Source organism: Halichoerus grypus, chromosome 3 (assembly GCF_964656455.1).
Source record: "Halichoerus grypus chromosome 3, mHalGry1.hap1.1, whole genome shotgun sequence".
Classification (NCBI taxonomy): domain Eukaryota; kingdom Metazoa; phylum Chordata; class Mammalia; order Carnivora; family Phocidae; genus Halichoerus; species Halichoerus grypus.
Genome location: NC_135714.1, coordinates 195,796,173 through 195,810,134, shown reverse-complemented (window position 1 = coordinate 195,810,134; position 13,962 = coordinate 195,796,173). Strand labels below are relative to the sequence as shown.

Sequence of the window (13,962 nt, the reverse complement as noted above, 5' to 3'; positions counted from 1 at the left end):
ATTTAAAACTTGATTGATCTAATTTGATAGGCTTGTATTTGAGGTTTCTCTTAATTTATATACTAGCATCTTTAATGAGTGATCTAAATATTCTTAAGGCGTCTTCAGTACTGGTATTATTTTGGATCCGGTGAACTGTTAGGGAACATACAAATAGTCTATACACCAATAGGGTAAAATAAAACAGGAAATCAATTCAATCCAGCATTGTAAATAAGTTAAGCCTGCTTCATATCCATAGCTGTTAACATCAGAGGGAAAAGTCAACTTACAGTTACCTAGGTTATTTGAAAAGTCAACATTTTGGGGAGAAGCATTTTGCTTCATGTAACAAAATTGAAAACTAAATATGTAACGGGATGAAACACAGTCAATACACATCTTGGCTGTATCTAGTCTTTCTTTCTGCATTATTGACTGTAAGTACCAATGATTCTTTCTATGATGGCACCAGGATGCCAATGAAGGCATTTCCCTAGGTTGGCTATTTCCCCATTTGCTCAGAGGATTCTTTGTCTCCATTTCTTCTTCCTCATTCTAAGGAGGTACTTGTCACATCATTTTGGGGGAGGTTTCAGATGGAAGAATCTAGAGAAAAGAGGGCAAGGAAGAATGATGAGGTAATCAAGCAACATGGGAGTTGAGTATCTTAAGGTATTAAGAATATCGCAGAGGCAAATGGGATGGGAGAGAAACGGGTTTTCAAAAGTATTTCTGTGATTTATCTGTCCTTATTATTTTGTTGAGAAAGGTAGATGAAGCAATTTAGAACCACATTTGGACTATCTCATTGTGTTTCTTTGCAAATGGACCATATGGGTGACTATTCAAGAAAGGTCACATTTTACATTTGCATTGTGAGTCATCATCCAAATATATGGCTTGAGCAGTTGTTGCATATATGTGAATCTGAGGACCAGAACTATACTCCTGTGCAGACAGTACTGTAATTAAAACTCATCTTGGCTTTCTAAAATCTTGGCAGAAGCTAATAAGAACATTTACTTCTCTTTAACCTTGAGGCCTTTGCATCTCTCCAGACCCTGAGGACACTGACGGTACTGTTCACAAAAATAATTGAGCGATAGGTGGTAGAGAGAAATGTAAGACCAAAGGTAGAGATATGTGTTTTTGTTTTGTTTTGTTTTGTTTAATTGGCAGTGAGAGAAGAGCGTTACAAATGGTGTCTCTGGTAAAGCTAGTAAAGAAGCCATCAAGGGGCCACCCCAAGAAAGCAGGAAGAAATATAATGGGGGAAGGATCAGGAAAAGTCTTAAGAGTTACATCAAAAGAAGTAGGAGGTTTGCCCTCGATAGAATCATAGATTTGTGCAGAGTTCAAGCAAGTGAAGTCTGGCAATTAGGAAAACAAAGAAACAAAAAACATGGCTCCCAGTTAAAATGCTTTAGAACCCTCTAGAAAAGAGGATGGGAATTAAATAGCAGGGGAAGTTTGAAAATATACTCTTTATCAAAAAGGAACTCATACTTTTCCATCCTCTTCTGCCCATATCTCCCCACAAATGACAATACATCACCTTTAAGTTTAATGAGGACCCCCAAACTTTAGGGCTTGAGGAGGATGGTATATTCAGTGCAGTGTCTGAGGGTGCAAAGACTGCATCTCAATATTTTGAGAGTTACTAGTTTTCTTTGAGCTTCTAGAAGAAAATGATGAGAGCCACACACTTAAAAAATCCCTCTTGGATTAATGGAAAACTGAGAATTCTATTAAGTTTTTCCACTGTATAAATCTCTTCAGGAGAGGGACCCGTCTGTTTGTCTTCATATTTTCTTTTTTTTTTTTTTTTTTTTTTTTTTAAAGATTTTATTTATTTATTTGACAGAGAGAGACACAGCGAGAGAGGGAACACAAGCAGGGGGAGTGGGAGAGGGAGAAGCAGGCCTCCCGCCGAGCAGGGAGCCCGATGCGGGGCTCGATCCCAGGACCCTGGGATCATGACCTGAGCCGAAGGCAGACGCTTAACGACTGAGCCACCCAGGCGCCCCTGTCTTCATATTTTCTGTAAGAAAAGTGTTATAGAGGGGAAAACGGGGACATTTTTCTGGAATAAATGCAAACAGAAAATAAGTCATTAACTATAGTAGTTTTTTCCCACAGTTGAACTGTCCTTAAACACCCATTTTCCTCATTTCTCAATTCTTTTCCTCTTTCATTTTTTTGGTCTATCTTCACAAACTTTCACTTTCTGTGTTTTGATTTCTCCTTCTTCACACTCCCACACTTTTCTCTAACCCTCCATTCCTGCCCCCCCAAAAGAGTAGGGAATGGAAGAGAAAAAGAAAGGTAGACAATACCAGGTCAAGAGTGGGACTTCACATAACAGGGAGATAATTCTTTAACTAGATTGAATGAACCATGAATCTGACCATTATGGAAATCCTTCGGTTCTTAAAATTCAGCATCTCATGTGGGGATATTGATTTATAATGGAAAGCCCAGAAAATGGAAGCTTCATTTTCCTAGCCAAAAATAGAGTAGAAAGAAATGTGCAATGAATATATGTTACAAACAGGAAAGGGACCATGGTATTTATCTGCAACCCACATTCCAGAAATGAACTTGCAAAAAAAAAAAAAAAAAACTTTGTATATTACACATCCAAATGTTGGGCAAAGTGTTTAAAGTCTAAAACTGATGATGAAAAGGATTATTTTCAACTTGTTTTGGGGTTAAACACTTATTAGAGATTTTTTCACAAACATGTTTGTAGAAATAGTGTTCAAGTCCACTGTCAGTGAGTTTGTATAAAATATAGTGGTACCAGAGCTACTAACCCTCATTTGTCACATTATTTCTCATTGAAGTCAGCAGATTTGAATGGCACCTTTGCCATTTCCTGGGTACTTGGCTTCAGTCTTTTCCACTGCAAAACTGAGATGATGATTCAAACCTCAGATTTGCTGTGAGGAGAAGCTCCTTGTCTGACGCCTGAGTGTTGTATCCTGTTGTCCTAGTGGTATTCTGCGACAAACTGCACAGCAAGGGGGGATTTCTAATGGATCCTTAAGCTTTTAAATGCAGCTGCAAACCAAAATTGATCACCACTTGGAGTTAGAATAACTATACACTTGCTGAAAAAGTAGACGCACACTCCATGCACACATATGTTAATTGGCAAGATATTCATCAGGATGATGGCAGAAAAAGATAGGGAAGCGATATAATACTTAGTCTCCGTGTCTTGGGAAAATTATAGCTGCAGGCTGGCACTCTGGAAGGATGACTAGGACATCCTACTGGTACTCAACAATATGAAATGCCTGATGACATTCCTTTGGTATATATATATATATATATATATATATATATTTTAAGATGTTATTTATTTATTTAACAGAGAGAGACACAGTGAGAGAGGGAACACAAGCAGGGGGGAGTGGGAGAGGGAGAAGCAGGCTTCCCGCCGAGCAGGGAGCCCGATGCGGGGCTTGATCCCAGGACCCTGGGATCATGACCTGAGCCCAAGGCAGACGCTTAACGACTGAGCCACCCAGGCATCCCCCTTTGGTATAATTTCTTAAAAATACTTATCTTATCCATATTTCCAGGGGTAAGGAGATGATGTTAGAGGATAAGGGAACAATTACCAGACTGACCTTTGTTAAATGTAGTTATCTCAGCTATCTTTTTATAAACAAAGTTCTGAAATTCTATTGTCCTTTATCCTCATTCCCTTATGTCCAAAAATACCCATTACTACACTTATGTCCCTTTGCAAAATTAATGTCGATTACCACTCAGTAAATTTTATAACTTACATTTTTCTTGTATTCCATCTTATGTCCCTTTAAATTTCAAATTTATTTTATATTCTAGTCCAACTTCCTAGTTGACTTTGATTCTGTTTTAATTTTTATATTTTATATGAATCTGAATTCAAGAAAGTATCTGAATAGAATCACCATATGCTGAATTCTACTGCTCTGATTCCTGAATTGCTGTGTAGACTTTCCAGGCAGCTTTCTCCCCAATACATCTGAAAATGGTTGTTTTGTTTCTGTTTTCATTGTTAAAATAAAAGCGAGATTCTCATACTTTCAGAACTCTCTTTATCTTCCATTTCATTGTGTGATGGCCTGAGAAGAACAGCTTGCATTTTGAATGCTCATGGTTACCTATAATTTCTCATGGCATTCAGAGTAGAAATTTTACTGTATCTCATTTTTGATAAATAATTATAAAAATGCTTTTTCAAGAAAAAAGTAGCTTTTAGAATAGCTGAGAGTGTAGAAAAAAATGTCATTATAAAGCTTCATAACTATGTGGTCATCTTGCAAGCAAAATAGAGAAAAAAAATCAACTCAACTTCAGCCTTTCAAATCACAAGAAGTAGCTCCTCTGTTATCCAGACAATATGTGATGGGTTCTTGTGTCTGATTACCAAAGGAAATCTAAAATGAGTTTTATGCAAATTTTTCTACAATGAAACATTTTATAAGTCATTATCCTAAAAGGAACTTTTACAAAGCACTTGCAAAATGAAATCAGCCCATAATTCAGCAACATCGAAAGAAAGTATGATACAATTAAACTTTCTCATGACTTACAAGAATTCTACTTAGATATTCTGCTATCATTGCAGATGTGGAGGTAGATACTTTCCCTTGATTTTCCTTCCTCAATTGCCACTTCCCCTCTTAAAAGTGATTTTTAATGCTATTTTTGGTCTGTTTCCTACTGCTACTGAGACATTTAAGTTGTAGAGCTTGATTTTTATTTTAGTATCGTGAGAAATGGTTTCAACTCGGGGAAGCCCAAACTTCAAATACCTATGGAAGTAAGATTAATGTAGTTTGAATTTTGCAGGAAAATAACTTCAAAGGTGACATTTTTGTTGGAGGTACTGAAATATCTACAGTAATACTTTTAACAAGGGTTAGTCTAGAGCACTGCTCGGAGCAAAGAAATCCAACATATCCTATAACTGTCTAAAGGCAAGCCAGAGATGGATTTATGGTCCATCCTTAGCACTGTCACCTTGAAGTGAAGCACTTTGAAAGGCTGAATGAAGATGAACAGTCAATCTCTTTTGAGGAACATCTTGCCATTTATTTTTTATTAGTTTTAAGAGTGATGCCATATTGTGTCATGGTTGAATAGTGTCCAATAGGAAGATTGACTCCATTTGGCAAAAACTGCTTTATTCACTTCATCCCCCACGGGAGAAGTGCTGGAGGGAGGAGGGGTCTGGGGGAGTGTGGCATATCTGGTCTCTCGGGGAAGCTTCGGAAGATGCCAGTCTGCTGAGCGTATTCCTGCTGCCTTCCCTTCCCACCTACTGCTTCTTCTTTTCTTCATTTTGTTTTTCCTATCACTCTCTAAGAGCTAAAGAACCAGGTGAATAAGTAGGCTGTGGTTTGAGTAACGTAGGTGAGACATATAGTATCAATACCCTTTAAAGGCACATCAGATGGTGCTGGGGCTTAGTAAAAATTAGATCATCAAAAAGTAACAAGAAGCCTAAAAGATTCTGACATGCCTTTAAAATTAAAATGGCATCATCTCTTGCAACTAGTAGAACATAAGTCTGAGATATCTAAGCCACAGAAGAGTGAATATAGACAGCAGTATTGTATCATAATTGTCAAACTTGCTAAGAGGCTAGATATTAATTATTCCAGTCACAAAAAAGCAATAATTATGTGATGTGATGTGATAGGTACCACTTACTGCTCTAATGGCAGTTTCTATCCAATCAACTCGTCCCACACCTTAAATTTATACAATGTTATATGTCAAATACGTTTTGATTTTTTTTAAAAGTGTGAAATGGCATAATCACGGCTTAAAATATAACATGTTGTGTGTCCATCTTGCATAATTGTCCTTCTTTTAAGGGATAGGGTAGAAAATTCCTAATGAAAAACATTTGATTGAACGAGAAGCTTTTCAAAGTTTGGTTTACTGTAATACCAATGATAATAATGTTTGTAAGCAAAGCATGATGTAAATTTCTAACAAACAAGTTATTACATAGTCATAATGATTGGAAAACAACAAAATGCCTAGCACTTATCCCAAAGAACTTAGGATCCATATAGGGAAGCTAATAGACATCATATATGTCAAAAGTCTAAAGCCAATGTAATGCAACAGATAGGACCAGGGGTCTGCCATCTGGGTGGTCTCACAGGCCCATGTCCTTAGAAGGGCCCCATGCTTGGTTTATTGCTCTTCTCTTCATGGTGTCTTGAAATTCTTGAAAATGTTGAACTAGGGTCATCCCATTTTCATTTTGCCCTGGGCCCTGCCATTACGTAGCCAGTCCCTATAGTAAAGCACAAGGAGTAACTGATGAGGTGGTGATGGACAGAGTAGGAGACCTGCTGTCACATTCTGAGCAGAGGAAGATGACCAAGGGCTGCAGTTATGGAAAATGACTTCTCAGTGAATTCAGAGCTTTGGCTGAACTTTGGATGCTGTAGGGAATTTGGGTAGGGGAATGGAAGGGAGGAGGGTATTTCAGGTGGGCAGAGTTTGTAAGCAAGTTTCAGGGCCAGGAATAAGAAGAGACTGTTGGGAATCCGATTGCCCAGATCAAAAAGTTTTTGTGTAGCCATTGTGAGCAGTCAGGCTCAACCAGGTTATAGAGACCTTTAACTACTGGGATGAGAAATATGCATTTTATGCCATAGGATTCTGGCAGAGCATGAATATTGCTTCAGGAAGATAAACTCAGCAGCAGATTTAAATGCTGTACTTTTATAATGGTCAGGGAGATAGAAGAGAAGTGGCAGACGCAAAAGATGTGTGTGAGAAACATAGATTGGATGTGGCACCATCTTGATCACTGGGGCAGTGATGACGCCCCTGTCCCCAATAAGAAAGTCGTGGTGGGAGAGCAGAGTGGCAGATTTCAGGACGGGCATCATTGTGTATAATTTGAGGATGGAATAGATTAGTTAGCCAACAACTGAGAGTGGTCACATGGCTTCTAGGAGTTTCTAAAACTGAAACCATTCATTTACTTTAATAGTCCACAAACATTTATGGAACACATCCTTTGGACAAGTGCTTTAAATACAAAAACTTTTCAGCTTTGTGAAACTGAACCACAGAAAGTTTTAAATAGGCTAGCTCCCTGGTATCTTCACAAAATATCATAATATTTGAATATCTTTTCAAGGAGTTTTGAAGAAAAAGCATTTGAATATGTATTCAGCAGACATGCACACCTGACAAAAAAAACTCTAAGTTCCTGTTTTTTCTGCAGAGGCAAGATGATTGCATTCCATGCCTCGCACAGTTAGAGTTTTGATTTCAGACACCTCTTTCTCACGTCTTTCCTGTGCACAGAGATGCTAAATGAAATGTTTATTGTACAACAAAAGTAAACCACCAGTGCAATGCAAATGTGAGGCAAAGCTCAACATTTTTTTTTTTCCTCCCCAAAGAAAGGATTTTAGGCTAGGTAAGTTTATGCATCAGTGGCTTTCTTCCATTTCCTTCTGATAATGCCTGATTGACACCCACTACAGCATTACTTTTAAAGAAGCCAAAATGAATCCAGCAGCCTCATGTGGTTGGGTCTTAAACTGTGAGTGCATTATGACTGCTGAGGCCTGACTGATGTCACCAGCCACTGCATAAAATGTCATCTATCACTTAGAAGATCCGTAGTGCGGTATATTAACTTGCATAGTTTTTGTAAAGTAAAATCAGCGGTAAAGGTAGTTCTAAATGTGTTTTCCTGCTCCCTCTTGGTATTTGTATCTACTTAAAGAGACTATCCTAATGAAAATTGCTGCCCTTGCCTTTCTTCTGCATGGCTTAAGGCCAAATATTGTGATTTTATATTGATTAGCCAAGCGACTCTCAATTATTCAAGTTGTGATTTATCCAAGACCCTTGATACTTCTTCATTGTTTCACTAACTTGTGCCCACTTGACTGTCTTTCAAAGGACAGATGATAAAAATGGAGAGAAGGAATACTCCAATCAGTCAATTTTGCCATGCTTTAAAAAATAAAAGGGATTCTACTAGTTCAGTTCAAAGGCATGTTCAGGTGTAGAAGATTGCAACTACCAGCTAACATGGGGCCCTAAATCTATGTACATTCAAATTATAAGTGCTCTCTCTTTCCTCATTCATGGAGAGCTGGAGTGATTTCTATAAATGCAGATATCATACATTTTTTTTCTTCAATGTTATTATATGATAAATTAATAGGGTACCATGCGAATTTAAGTATTTGGTAACATATAAAAGGATGACAAAATTTCAGACCTCCACAAAGACATAAAATAAATTTACATATATACATATGTATGCAAATATACATGCGTGTATATATATGTCTGTGTGTATATATATATACACTACATATATATGATACATGTAAATATCAATTCGTAGTGTAGTATTTTTAGATGGCATGGATTAAAGTTTATTACTGTATTGAGACTAAGCATGCTGATTGCCCTTGAGCCGGTTTTGGTTGAAGAAAAAGGTTGCATTTAGTCGTTACAGGGATACACGGCGACAGAAACCTGAGGAACACTGGTCTAAGCAAGGAGAAAGTATCCAGCTAAAAGTTGAGGAGAAAAATGTGTACATAGATAACTCACTAAGCATGCCTAAAATTAAAGGGCTTTGCGACCTGTTGGAAAGAAATGATTATAGGGCTAGGTCCCTGAAATTCTGCCAGAATGGTGGTACCTCACGTGCACATCTCTGGGGAGGCACACGGAATGGCAAAGACAGAGGGAGTGATAATGGATATTGTGTACGAAGACATGGCACGTCTACCCTAACACAGTGGAGGTGATGCACATGATAACAGCTTTCAGGGGTAAGTACCTAGCCCTGGTGAGGAATGAGAGGAGAGGCATATAGACTTTGCTACGTTTACCTCCAGTTACTAAGAAGAGTGACCGAAGTAAACATATTGCAGACAATGAAGAAAACCAGACGCAACTAAGTAGGAGTCAGGATTGGAGCTATGAAGGCATTTTGAGAAACAGGAGATGGTTGAATGTGACAAATGCTGCGAAGAGGTTGAAGAAAGATGAGGTTTGAAAATTGGACTGGCCCTTGGGCTTAGTTGTAATGAGGTCGTCAGAGACCTCACTGAAGGTCAATTCCTCCCCAGCGACGAGGGCACAGACTGGACGAGATGAAGCTGAAAAAGGAGTCTGGTGAGAAAAATTGGGGGCTGTACATACAAGAAAACATAGTTTAGGACTCAATGCGTGACAAGGAATTAAGATCTGGAGTCTACCGGTCAGATAATTTTTAGTGCTTGTGAAAATTTAACAAGGCTTTTAGGTTATGCTAAAAGAAAATCTCAGGGCTTGAAATAACTTCATTTGCACTGGAGATATATTTAGGACATAATTTCCACTGCATTTCTTTTAATTCCTTACTTACCTGCTTATCATTAGGCTCAAAGTACATAAATAGCTATCTCTAGGAAATCTCAAACTAGCCCATATACACAGAAGAGAGAGAAATTAGAGAGAAAGTCAGAGAGCAAGGAGCCAAGGAAGTAAGGAGAGAGAAAGAGAGAGACCGATGTGCACACACAGAGATGCACGGGACGGCACCCACGTACACACAGACCTGCATGGTAGCAGGAAAAGCAGAGGCTACCAGGACCAGTGAGTTTGCTATTCTGTAAACTGTGCTTACATTCATGACTACTTTCTAACTAAAAATCCTAAGTTTTGGACTCGGGAATTTGCTGGTTAGTCAGCAGAAACATGTTTAGTATTGCTCACTATATAATGTATACTGTACGATACCATATTTGATAAAAAGCAAGCACTTAGAGTTACATAAAAATAATTATGAAGAGAGGTCATGACTCAGCCTTGAGAGAGTTAATGATAGAAAAAAAAAAAGACTATATTCTTTTAAAAATGTGTCAGCAGGCATTAAATCTAAAATCCAGCAACTTTTAAATTATTCCTCTGTGCAGACGCTATTAAAGGTAAACTTGTTTTCCGACTGGGGTATGAGACCATTGTGGAACATTCCATCCTGTGTGAGGGCCGAGTTTCATCAGGAGGCTATTATGGTCATGCTAGCACCAGGCATTGATAAGTGTGAAATTATCAGCAACTGAACAGTGGGGGAATACATTTTTGCATCAAAGGTGCCCTTTACTCCTCAACCAGAAAACCAAACTGCTGATTCAAATGAGCAGACCGCTTAAAATTAAGCGATTCTTCATCTGAAAACTCCATATGCTGTATTTAACTACTTATTTCTAGGGATTTGCCCTTTTTTTCATAGAAATCACTTTTAATGTCCCCGGGAAATTTTAGTGTTAGAGGTTTACGTTAAACAAAAAGCAACTGTAGGATGTCCATGTTATTTGGAAACTATGTTTAATGCAAATTTACAGAAAGGGTATATGTCACTCTGGGTCACTCCTGAATATTCTTTTTGGGCTTTCTCTGTTGGATATGCAATCTCAGCTAAATGTTTTGAAGAGGAGGAATCAAATAAATTGCCCTATTTTGGGTCTTTCTCATCTGTACACAGTGGTGCAGCTCTACTAGACCTGAAAATTGCCCAGAGACAAACTTTAAAAAAAATAGAGTGCTTTTGAGGCAGAAAATTGCTTTTCTGCAGTATGGTCTAAAGGACAGGCAGTGACAAGAAGACAAGAAGTTGTCACCATGCAGTGATATTGTAAAGCATATCCTCCATAACAAAGAAGATAATTTGTTTTTATTTTCCCCTTTATTAGACCACAAAAGGATTCGGCGCAATAACGCCATGGCTTTGACTTAAACCCTTGAAAGCAGATGCACAATTAGATTTTTGAAAGTCCATCTGTAACCCAAAGATGGTAGTTGGTTTCTCTGGAAAACAAATAGCTCAATATACTAGATCATTCAGTATTTCCCAATTTCTTCACCAGCCCTAAATGTTTAGGCTTTGGGATAAAATATAAACTTACTGTAGATCGCCTTGGTTTTTGTATTTATAAGTCAGCTCCTTAGTAGCATTTCAACGAGGCTTTTGTAGTTTAATATACCAAAAAAAAAAGTATTTTATGTATTTGGATTGTCCCCTTGATATTTTTGGAAGATTTTTTATGTGGTTTAATTTCCATTTTTATGGTGGCATGAACGAAAAATGGGAGAAAATATGTCTTTGGTGTGTTAAGGGATTTGAAACTCCTTTGGGCCTGTTATCATGTTAATGAGACAGTTGAGAGATATCAGGGTTTTGTGTATTAATCTTAGCAGGCATTTGCACACCAGAACTGCTCATTTAGAGTTTTAATGGCATTAGCTGTGCATTTGTACAAAATTAACGAAAAAATGGCTCCACATTATGGATCCGTAATACTAAATGGTTATGAAAATCTATTTATAGTATATACACAGTGAACCTTATCTAAGGATAAAATATTTCAGTTAAGATTTTTTTTTACGGTTTTCCAAATATTTTGTTTCGACTGTTCACACAGAGGATTTTCTAAATGGCTTTTTACCTGACCAAGAGATCTATTCCAATGTTAATATTCTTTGAGCTCAGTAATTTTTTTTTTTTTAAGTTTAACAGAAATCTTCCGTTCCTTTTAAGACTTGTTTCTTTTGCCCCACACCAATCCAGAGATGTGCATGGTGCAATCACACCAGTAGAGTTGACTAAGTGGAAATGAAGACCAGCTGGACATTCTTCACTTTTCAACTTTTACTAAATTACTGAACTATAAATTCATAGAGTGGAAAGCACTTGAGAAATCATCTAGGCCCATGAAGAATCACTCCCATATAAAGAAAGAGACTTATCCTTTTGTTTTCTCATGCTAAACCATATGAGACGTACTAAGTACCAGTGATCCCATTTTTTATAAACTTTTCTTTCTTCCGAAATATGTATCATTTGTGCAGTATACATCTTTTTTGATGAAAGTCATTCTTTTTTCATTCAACAAATATTTCTTGAACACCTGAAAGAAGTAATAGTAACCATGTACTACAGTTACTCTCGAGACCCAGTGCTTCTCACAGAGTTTACAATTTAGAAGAGCATGAAATCGAAGCTCCTAATGAATAGCTTCGTTCATATTCTTCGCTATAGCGAGACTGAAGCTGAGATGATCCATAGTACATATGTTGGCCCGTTACTCTCCTCGGGGACAATGCTTTGACCTTTCTGTTTCCAGAGTTTATTGTGACCCACCTTCATTTTTCTGTTACAACAAAAAAGATTACTTAAGACAAATATCTTCAAATGGATATAGCTATCTTTACATCATTTTTGGAATTCAACTTTCTTTCACTTAAACCTAGCCTCTTTGTGGAAATCTGGAAGCATCTGAGTCTCCTCAGTGCCTACTTTATAGACCACATCAGCAGACAGTGGATGCATGTTTGGTGAATAACTATTGGTCGTATTTCTATTCTGACTCCTGAAGGAGAGAGTGCCCAAGAGATCACTACTTATTGGTGGGACTTTCATTGGAATTCTCAGCGACTTAGCTGTCATTTATAATGAGTCCACATTTTGGATGATAATTGCAACTTTTCCTGTACAATTGAACGTCTTACACCATTCCCCCTGAAATGTTAACACGTATCACCTAAATAGCTTCTGCATATGAATTTCACATGGAATCCATAATTGGTCTGTCCTGTAAGTGCTACTCTGGAGTTATTGTACAGAGACACCCAGCAGGTAGGCCCTGTCTTCGTTAGACATGGATGTGCTGAGCTGCAGTGGTCCCAATGCTGTGGCAGTCTTGCTGATATGTTGCCCTGCCTCTGTCCTGCTCACCTTTTTCCTGCCTGTCCATTGTAGTTGTATCCTCTGATTCCTTTGGTGCAAAATGCTCCATTATTTTCAATTTGTGCTATGCCCATCTCCTGCCTCAGCCTATTAATCCATGCCAACCACAGGGACAAATGGAAGCAGATGATTGCACACTCAGCGTCAACACTGTTGAGTCCCCATCACGGATTCTGAGGACTTGGCCCGAAATGTACTCAGGAGACTCGAATGGCATAAGCGGCTCTCAGTTCACAGATGGGCCATCTCACACCAGGATTTCCGACAAACGCCCATGTAATAATATCAGAAAAATCACACAATGGCTCTCGGTGATAAATAACCCAGTAACTTTTATAGAACACTTTAAACCATTAGTTCAGGAGTCACTTACCTTTTTTTTTTTTAAGGTCTTACTCTATAGAATGAATTTTTAGAAATCTTCACTTTTTCTGAATCTACATTTAATCATAATTATGAATATACCAATAGAAAATTCATTTCTAAATTGATTTCTTAAAGGTTTATAATTGAATTTTAATCATGTAAAAGGAAAGTAAAAGCCATGGTTATTGAAAATCTCACCACCTTACCCTCTTCATATCCTATATCGTGTTTTTTACAAAAAGGATAAAATAGTCATAAGCTAATGATGCCAATTTAAAAATGATGGTGAAGCATCTGACTCTTGGTTTTGGCTCAGGTCCTAGGATCCAATCCTGCGCCAGGCTCCAGGCTCTGCGTGGAGTCAGCTTGAGATTCTCTCTCTCCCTCTGCCACTCCCACTCGTGCTGTCTCTCTCTCTCTTAAATAAATAAATAAAATCTTAAAAAAGAAAAAAACTTAGAGAAAAATTTGTGTCACCTCACTTAGATAGTGGTTTCAAGTTGTTCTCCCCAACGTCCCAGGGATACTAGAAGGGAGGCATGTCTGGAGGCGCCCAGATGCCTTATCCCTGTCTCGCTCTGAATGTGGTTGTTTTTTTATGTTGTATGTGATTGGCGTCCTCATAACATTGTGTTTGAGCCAAGTGTTCTGCTAAAGTAAAAGTTTGAAATTCAGTGTAGAGTTGCGGGACAGAAGATGACTTTGTCACAAGATAGGATTCCAAAGTACCTTCAAAATCATCAACAAAATTAAACAAGCACATTTAACAGGAACAATATAATATTCATCTTTGCTGTTATGAATATGATACTGTAATGTAA

The 13,962-nt window shown here is 37.8% G+C and overlaps 1 long non-coding RNA gene across 1 annotated transcript in view; it reads left to right on the top strand.

Annotated features, from left to right (window-relative positions):
* Positions 1 to 13,962, top strand: part of LOC118528435 (uncharacterized) — a 1,879,419-nt gene that overhangs the window by 1,234,763 nt on the left and 630,694 nt on the right. The gene's annotated exons all lie outside the window — the stretch shown is intronic.